The 9,638-nt window shown below is 37.8% G+C and overlaps 1 pseudogene; it reads left to right on the top strand.

Moving 5' to 3' along the window:
- The first annotated feature begins 6,489 nt into the window (after positions 1-6,489).
- Positions 6,490-6,862, top strand: LOC115283529 (annotated as a pseudogene).
- Positions 6,863-9,638: the final 2,776 nt, after the last annotated feature.

Below are 9,638 nucleotides of genomic sequence, written 5' to 3'. Positions count from 1 at the left end.
TGGGATCATGTACAAGCCTAGGCAGTAGCATTTCATTAACTGTTAGTTGTAGCTTTGTTATCTTACAATGAACTTGTTTAGTTCAGGAAGGGGATAAAGAGTTAAAATGTATGAATGACAAAACAAGGCCTGTTCATATGTGAGTGATGCTTGGTGACCATTTAAGAATGAAGTGAGGATAGAGGCAGAAGATACTAGCAGCAGTTTGTCCTTGCCCTGTATGAATTAATGATTGAGATGTGAGTCACAAGGGACATCAGACTGTCCCCAAACAAGGTAACTGAGGGGGCTCCCAGGGAGGGGAATGTGGAAGGCATTATGAAATAGGATATTCTTAATCTTTTCCCAAAATCCATCAAAACAATTGGACAGTCCATTAAAACTTGGCATGTTACCAGCCACATCAAGACATCCAGAGAGTATACTGCCATCAGTCACAAAGGACATTCTGTCCTAGACACCCGAAGCCATCACCATGTAGCAATGGTAGTGTCCATGACCGTGTCAGTGGGGATCATGGCACAAGTTCTGTCTCATGTTAGTCATGAGGGTTTCTGTGTGCCACATCCTAGGTGTTAACAGAACTGTAACAGAAGATGCATAGAGCTCATTTTATCAAGTCTCTTCACTGTATAGCCAGAGATGCTGGAAAGCTGGCTTACCCAAAGATGCACAGCAAATTTTCTGTTTCTTAGTCTGATGATCTTCCTACTATAAGAAATAACTCACTTTGACTCTGGCTTGTACTCCTTAAACATACCCCACAAGGCATTTGCACCGTATGTTTAAAATATACAAGGAAAATCAATACGGAAGGAAAATCACTGCAACCACAGTACCATATAAAAGCACTATTTTTAGGCTGGTGTGGTGGTCATAACCCAACGAATAGTAGCTTTATTAAGGAGGCCAGTTATCTTGACTCATTGTGTGCCAATACCCTCCTACCAAATACATTCTTTCCTGTTTATGTCACTCCACCTGAGAGGTCTACGAAATGTAAGTCTAGCAAAAGAGAAACATCAAGTTCTATTGCCAGTTGCTTCTATTCTGGGTCATATCAAAGGTTGCATAATATTGCCTACATGTTCAGCATACTCTCATGGGGAAAGAATAATAAGTGCTGTCTGAAGGACATTTTGTTTCTTGAACACATTCCTTTTATGCCAACAGCTGTGGTGGTCTGGTGCACTCCAGGGCTAAAGGCAAGGACCCACAATGATTTCTTATTGGCAATAATTTTATTACTTTCCCTGCATGCTTATCCATTCCCAAATGGTCTCCCTTTTGAGCCTCCCATGATTACCCCCATCCCTTTCTCTCCCCACCCCCTGCATCCTTGAAAGCTATGTGTTGTATTACACAAGTCCACAGTGTTATAGCAATCTGGACCCAGCTCCCAGACAGATGCTTTGACTCAGGAAATACTTATTAAAACACAGACTCAGCTTATCCCCATTTGGGATGAATGAATTACAGGAGCAAGTCTTCTGTTCTTTTGCCAAGTTCACAGTCCATAGGCACTTTCAAGCATGCATTGACTGGCGATGTATGTTAGTTATATGTTGTAATTCATGGAGGCATCCTTCCTTCCTTGTGACACCTCATTTGTCAAACTTTGGTAGGAAATGAGCTATTCCACATATGTGAGTTATTCAGGTAGTTGGATGTTACTCTTTAAGTACTAAGGCTTGGTTTATTTTAATCTCTATCCTTTTTAAATGTTTATTTAAAAACGTGAGAGACTATTGAATACTGAAAACGAACCGAGGTTTGAAGGGGGAAAAGAGGTGGTGGTAATGGAGGAGGACACTTGTGGGGAAGAGCACTGGGTGTTATATGGAAACCAATTTGACAATAAACTATTAAAAAAATAAAAAGAAAATAAAAAGAAAATTAAATTAAAAATGTTTATATATTTTTGAGAGAGAGAGAAAGGGAGAGAATATGAATGTGAATATGAGCCAGGGAGGGGCAGAGAGAGGGGGAGAAAGAGAGAATCCCAATCAGGCTCCACACTGTCAGTGCAGTGCCTGATGCAGGATTTAAACCCATGAACCATGTGATCATGACCTGATGCAAAATCAAGAATCAGATGCTTAACTGAGTGAGTCATCCAGGAACCCCTATTTTATTCTCTTTTATGGACAGGTTGCTTAAATGAATTGTATACTCCTCTGCCATATACATTGAGTAGTGTCAATGACCCTGTCATTAAAGCTTAAGGGTGAATATGAGCATCAGTGATTTTATTGTGTCCCAAGAGCGTGCTTTCCAAAGGAACTATTATTAAGGGATGTTAGACAACTTATGCCTACCCTCAGTGGCCTCAGCCTGTAACACTAGAGTATGTAAATTATGGTTCTGCTTTGGGAAACTTTCTATGTTGCTTTCATTCCTCAGAGATACTACTTGCTAGAATCTCTTCTTTCCTCTTTGTCTACATGGTCCCCCAGCATTTCACCTGCCCCCTCCCAACTGCAGTGCCCATCTTCCAGTTTTCTACAGCTGATATTCTATTCACTGGGAAACCACAACCAAACATGTTAGAACTGTGTATGCAAAAAGAGAGAATGAACAGATTCTGTAAGATTGCAGACAGCACTAATAGGAGGGAAGTGTGGGAACAGAAGCATCTGAAATTTAACATACCCCATTTGAATGCTGAAGCGTTCTTTTTGTCGCCTCCTCAATTCTAGGCTGTGTTGTAGAGAAGTGTTTACACTGTTTATTATGGCGGGGCCCCATGATTCTGCTGATGTGCCAGAGGCACGAGAGGTATGTAAGTATGTGTCGGGGACGGTTGCAGTGTTAGCATTGTGGTTTGTTGCAGACGGAGACCGTTGACCACACTCTGTCTCCATTCTAACCAGAGCAGTATCCCTTTACATATTTTGTACATTAAAGGTAAGATTTCATTAACAGACGTATGGATGATAAAAAAAAAAAGCAACAACTACAAAAATAAAACAATTTCTGTTCCTTAAAAAAAGGGGGGGCACCTAGATGCTAACTCAGTCAGTTAAGCATCTGACTCTTGGTTTGAGCTCAGGTCATGATCTCATAGGTTTGTGAGTTCAAGCCCCGCGTGGGGCTCTTTGCTGACAGTGTGGAGCCTGCTTGGGATCCTCTCTTTCTGTCTCTGTCTCTCTCTGTCTCTCTCTCTCTCTCTCTCTCTCTCTCTCTCTCTCTCTGCACATCACCCACTAGCATGCTCTCTCTCAAAAAATAAACTTAAAGGAAAAAGAAATTGGGATAACTAATGTAGTATAATTAGGAAAATAAATACTCTGTTACACTCTCCTAGAGTGTGCTTTATAACCTGGTGTTATTATGGGTTGGAAAGGCATTTAGCATTTTCTAGGTATTAGGAAGCCATCTAGCCCAAGGAATTTGGCTCACTTTTGAGGATAAATAATGCAACATTTAAAAATTCCAAGTACTGAGACAGCTGGATAGCGCAATCGGTTAAGCGTCCAACTCTTGGTTTCTGCTCAGGTCATGATCTCACAGTTTTGTGAGTGAGTTTGAGTCCCACATTGGGCTCTGCAGTGACAGTGTGCAGCCTGCTTGGGATCCTCTCTCTTTCTCTCTTCCCACCCCCTAAACACGGTGTCTCTGTATCTTTCAAAATAAATAAATAAACTTAAAAATAAATTTCAAGTACCATTTTACCTAAGTTGTACATTTCTTTTTCTTACCTGAGTTGAACAGTGGAGCATATTTTAAGACAGTGAAGTCCAATAACTATGGAATTTAAGATTTTCCAATGGCCATGTCAAAAAGTAAAAATAAATAGTCAAAAATAATTCTCATAATTTTAGTATTTTAATTCAGTATATCCAAAATATCTTAATTTTAACATATAATCAATGTAAAAATCATACTACTTTACTTTTTCAATTCAAATTACTTAAAATGATGTAAAATTAAAGATGCAATTCCTCATTCACACTAGCAACTTTTCAAGTGTTCTGCCACATGTGTCTAGTGACTACTATATTAAACAGTATGATTTTAGAACATTTTTGATACACTTAAAATGTTCAACAAAGATTGGTTAGCCCTTTCATAGGAAGAGCTTAAAGGAAAATCTCATTAATTCGGGCTCCACTAGTTTGGAAATATGATAATTTTATCAGAGTTCAGCTGAAGTTTACAGTCTGATTGCTCTGTGGAGAAAGGTTTTACTTGGCACATTCACCATATAAATCAGATCACAGGAGGCATGCTTAATCTACTTAAGAGTATTAAGCATTTTGTGGGACTTTAGCACATTTATGAATGCAAAAATATTCTGTTATGTATAGCAGAGTGTCCTATATTCATTAAAGGGCATCTAAAGGGGTAACTTTTCCTTTGTGATACTTTGTTAGCAGATATTATTTTACTGTTTTTGAAAGATTTATATAAGTCAAATTTCCTTTAAAGTTCTCTAAAAATATGATTTGTTAATATTTCAGATAATTATTACTTACATAAGACTTCACAAATATAGTCTATGTCAGCTTAAATGTAACAGTAACATGGTGCTTTGTCTCCAGGTGATACTATCTTACAGGGCAGTGAAGTTAAAAGAAGATAAGGCACTTCATAACTTGCAAAATGTCTCATGTATGTTATTCACTCAATCAGTATTTCTTTACTGGCTTTTATAAGCCAAGCTTCGTGGTAGATAGTAGGGATATAGCTGTGAACTAGATGGATAGACATGATCCCAGCCCTCAGGAGCTTACAAGCTGGTGGGGAGATACAGGAAAATAAATAGGCAATTAAATTAGAGGGTGGTAAGCAATATTATAGGGAAAGCTCCACTTGCTAAGAAAACATGTTGGGGAACCATATAACTCAGACTAGTTAGATAGGATCGTCAGGGAAGCCTTCCTGGAAGAAATGGCATCTAGGCTGAAATCTGTAAGTTGATTTGGAGTTAGTGAAGTGAAGGAGTGAACAAAATGCCTCAGAAAGAGGAAACAGCATGTACAAAACCTAAGAGATGAGGAGAGCATGAAATAGTCCTGGATCTGAAAGTAGTTATCTGCTACTGCAGTAGGGAGTCCAGATGAAAGAAGGAACCATGAAGAAGGTGGGAAGGCCAGTAGGAACCAGATCACAAAGGATCTAAGGAAGTTGGACTTTGTTCGTCTAGTTGTTGGTTTGTTTGGTTTATGGATTTATTTATTGGTTTATTATTTTAAAGTTTTTATTTAGATTCCATTTAGTTAAATACAGCGTTATATTAGTTTCATGTGTACAATATAGTGTTTCAACACTTCCATATGACACCTGGTATTCATCACAAGTGCCCTTCTTCTCTACAGTTAAGAGTCTGTTTGCTGGTTTCTCTCTCTCTTTTCCCCTTTGTGTTTGTTTTATTTCTTAAATTCCACATAGGAGTGAAATTATGGTATTTGTCTTTCTCTGACTGACTTATTTCACTTAACATAATATTCTTTAGTTCCATCCATGTCATTGCAAATGACAAGATTTTATTCTTTTTGATGGCTGAATAATATCCAGTGTGTGTGTGTGTGTGTGTGTGTGTGTGTGTGTGTATCACTTTTTCTTTATCCATTTATCAGTTGAGGGACACCTGTGCTGTTTCCATATCTTAGCTTTTGTAAATTATGCTGCTATAAACATAGAGGCATATACATTCCTTTGAATTGGTGTTTTTGTATTCTTTGGGTAAATACGCAATAGTGTGATTGGTGGATCATAAGGTAGTTCTATATTGAACTTTTTGAGGAACCTCTATCTCATCTCATAGTACTGTTGATTTGCATTTCCCTCATGAGGAATGATGTTGAGCATGTTTTCATCGTCTGTTGGCCATCTGGATGTCTTCTTTGAAGAAATGTCTATATCTTCTGCCCACTTTTAATTGGATTATTTGTTTTTTGTAGTATTGAGTTTTATAACTTCTTTATATGTTTTGGTTGAAGGTGAAAACACAATGGTTCAAAACCTCTGGGATGCACATAAAGTGGTTCTAAGAGGGAAGTTTATAGCAATACAGGTCTATCTCAAGAAGTGAGAACAATCTCAAATAACCTAATCTTGCACCTAAAGGAGCTAGCAAAAGAACAATGAAGAAAACCTAAAACAAGCAGAAGGAAGGAGATAATAAAAATTAGAGCAGAAATACATGATATAGAAACTAAAAAAGCAATAGAATAGACCAATGAAATCAGGAACTCATTCTTTGAAAAAAATCAATAAAATTGGTAAACTTTTAGCTAGACTTATCATAAAAAGAGAGAAAGAACTCAGATAAACAAAATTACAAATGAGAGAGGAGAAAGAACAGCTAATACCACAGAAATACAATCACATGAGAATATTATGAAAAACTCTATGAAAAAGAAAGAAATAGAAAATTTGAACAAACCAATAACTAGCAAAGAAATTGAATAAGTAATAATAAAACACCTGACAGCCTCTCCCACAATACTTCATGCTTTTCCTTTCCAAACAGGGCCTGGCAGAATGGCTCCTGCAAAGAAGGATGGCGAGAAGAACGGTCATTCTGTCACCAATGAGGTAATGGCCAGGGAATATATAATCCGTGTTTACAACTGCATTCATGGAGTGGGTTTTAAGGGGTGTGCCCTTTGGGCACGCAAAGATCCTGAAACTTGCCACGAATGAGATGGAAACTCCAGATGTATACATTGACAACAGGCTCAACAAAGCTGTCTGGGCCAAAGGAATAAGGAATATTCCACACCGTATCCATGTAAGGATGTCCAGGAAATGTAGCAACAATGAAGATTCACCAGACAAGCTCTATATGTTGGTTATCTATGTACCTGTCAGCACTTACAAAAATTTACATACAGTTAATGTGGATGAAAAGTAACCACTAATTTTCAAATAAAGGTATAAAAATAGCCCCCCAAAGCTTCCCAACAAACAAAAGTCCAGGACCCGATGGCTTTACAGGCTAATTTTATCAAACATTTAAGGAAGAATTAATACTTATTATTCTTAAACTAATAGAAGAGGAAGGGAAACTTCTCAATTCATTCTAGGAGGCTAGCTGATACCAAAACCAAATAAGGACACCACTAAAAAGAGAACTACAGGTCAATATCCCAGATGAACATAGATGTAAAAATCTTCCATTAAATACTAGCAAACTGAATCCAACATTACATTAAAAAATCATTCACCACAATCAAATGGGATTTATTCCTGAGATGCAAGCGTGGTTCAATATTAGCAAATCAATCAATGTGATATCAATAGGAGAAAGGATAAAAGCCATATGATCATTTCAACAGACACAGAAGAAGCATTTGATAAAGTACAACGTCCATTCAGGATAAAATCCTTCAACAAAGTAGGTTGTGAGGGAACATATCTCAACATAATAAAGGCCATATGTGAAAAACCCACTGTTCACATCATCCTCAATGGGAAAAAATTGAGAGCTTTTTCCTCTACAGTCAAGAAACAAGACAAGGATGTCCACGCTCACCAATTTTATTCAACACAGTACTGGAAGTCCTAGCCACAGCAATCAGACAACAAAAAGAAAGAAAAAGCATCCAAATCAGTAAGGAAGAACTAAAATTTTCACTATTTTCACATGATATAATACTATATGTAGAAAACCTGAAAGACTCCACCAAAAAACTATAATTGATAAATGAATTCAATGAATTCAGTAAACTTGCAGGATGCAAAATCAATGTGCAGAAACCTATTGCACTTCTGTATAACAATAATGAAGCAGCAGAAAGAGAAATTAAGAAAACAATGCCATTTACAATTGCACCAAAAATAATGAGATACCTAAGAATAAACTTAACCAAAGAGGTGAAAGACCTGTAGGTGAAAACTATAAAACACTGATGAAAGAAATTGAAGAGGACACTAAGAAATGTGCCCATGGATTGAAAGAACAAATATTGTTAAAATGTCTATACTACTCAGAGCATTCTACACATTTAATGCCATATCTATCAAAATACCAACAGAATTTTTCATAGGACTAGAAGAAACAATCCTAAAATTTGTATGGAACCACAAAAGACTCCAAATAGCCAAAGCAGTCTTGAAAAAGGAAAGCAAGAAGGAGGCATTACAATTCGAGACTTCAAGTTCTATTACAAAGGTGTAGTAATCAAGACAGTATGGTACTGGCACAAAAGTAGCCACACAGATCAATGGAATAGAGTAGAAAACCCAGAAATGAACCCATTTTTATATAGGTAATTAATCTTTGACAAAGCAGAAGAGAATATCCAATGGGAGAAAGACTATCTCTTCAACAAATGCTATTGAGAAAACTGGACAGCAACATGCCAAAGAATGGAACTAGGCCTCTTTCTTACACTATACAAAAAAATAAATTTCAAATGGATTAAAGACCTAAATGTGAGACATGAAACCATTAAAATTCTAGAAGAGGACACAGACAATAACTTCTTTTACATTGGACATAGCAACCTCTTTTAAGATATGTCTCCTGAGGTAATGGAAACATAACTAAAAAATAAACTATTCAGGTTACATCAAAATAAAAGGTTTCTGCACAGCAAAGGAAACAACCACAAAACTACAAGGCAACCTACAGAATGAAAGAAATTATTTGCAAATGAGATATCTGATAAAGAGGAAGTTGGACTTTATTTTATCCCTAGTACAATAGTGATCATCCAAATATTTTAGGCAAGGGACTCTCATGATTTGATTGCATTTTGGAATGAACACTTTAGCTACTTGAAGGAGAAGGGACTGTGAGAGGGTGAGAATAGAAGCATTGAAATCAGTGAGGCCTTGGCTGGAAACCCTGGGGGCTTCAACCAAGAGAGTGAAAGGAGTGAGTCAGAATTTAATGAAATTTAAGGAGGTAAAAATAATAAAACTTAGTATTTGATGAGATGTAAGTGGAGAGGGATAAGGAGGAGTGACATGGAAAACTAGGTAAATGGTGGTAAGTGCCGTTCATTAAAATACAGAAAAGTGCAGGTGGAGTAGGTTTGGAGGTGGTGGTGATGAGAGCATGAGGTCACTCGTGGATGTTCGGCAGCTGGTGTCCCATGGGCCGTCTCCAAGTGGGGATGCCCTACAGTCAGTTGGATTTCTGTGTAACCAGAGTCTGCTGAGATATACTGGCCTTTGTAATTCAAATGAAAATGATTCAAACCACATTCCACATGCAGTGGGAGCTCTATCTCCTTCCCTAAGTCTCTGTAGATTCTTGGGGCGGTGATTGATGTTTTTCCTCATCGCCTCTAGACCTCGATTCTGGGCTCTGCTGAATTGGTTCAGTTGATGGATCATTTTTTCCTGCCCTGGTTTTGTGCCACATTACCCCAGCTGTTGAAGTCAGCTACTTCCCCTGAATTTTCACAAAACTCAAACCAAAAACTCAGTCACACAAGGCCGTTCTATATGCAGCAGCTTTGCCTCAGTGATTTGTGGAGATGCAAGGGGTTTGGGTGGCAGCAATGCAGAGCCATTTTAAAATGAGTGACTGTCATCCTTGTTCTTGAGAAGCCCTGGGCCAAACTGTGATCCTCAGCGGCAGCCTCCTCCTAAATTGCTTTGACCTCTCTACTTTGTCTCTCTCAGTGCCTTCTAGCAATGGAAACAAACAAAAAAGCAAAATGAAACCAAACCTCCTA

Source organism: Suricata suricatta, chromosome X (assembly GCF_006229205.1).
Source record: "Suricata suricatta isolate VVHF042 chromosome X, meerkat_22Aug2017_6uvM2_HiC, whole genome shotgun sequence".
NCBI classification, from domain to species: domain Eukaryota; kingdom Metazoa; phylum Chordata; class Mammalia; order Carnivora; family Herpestidae; genus Suricata; species Suricata suricatta.
This window is presented reverse-complemented; position numbering and strand designations above follow the sequence as displayed.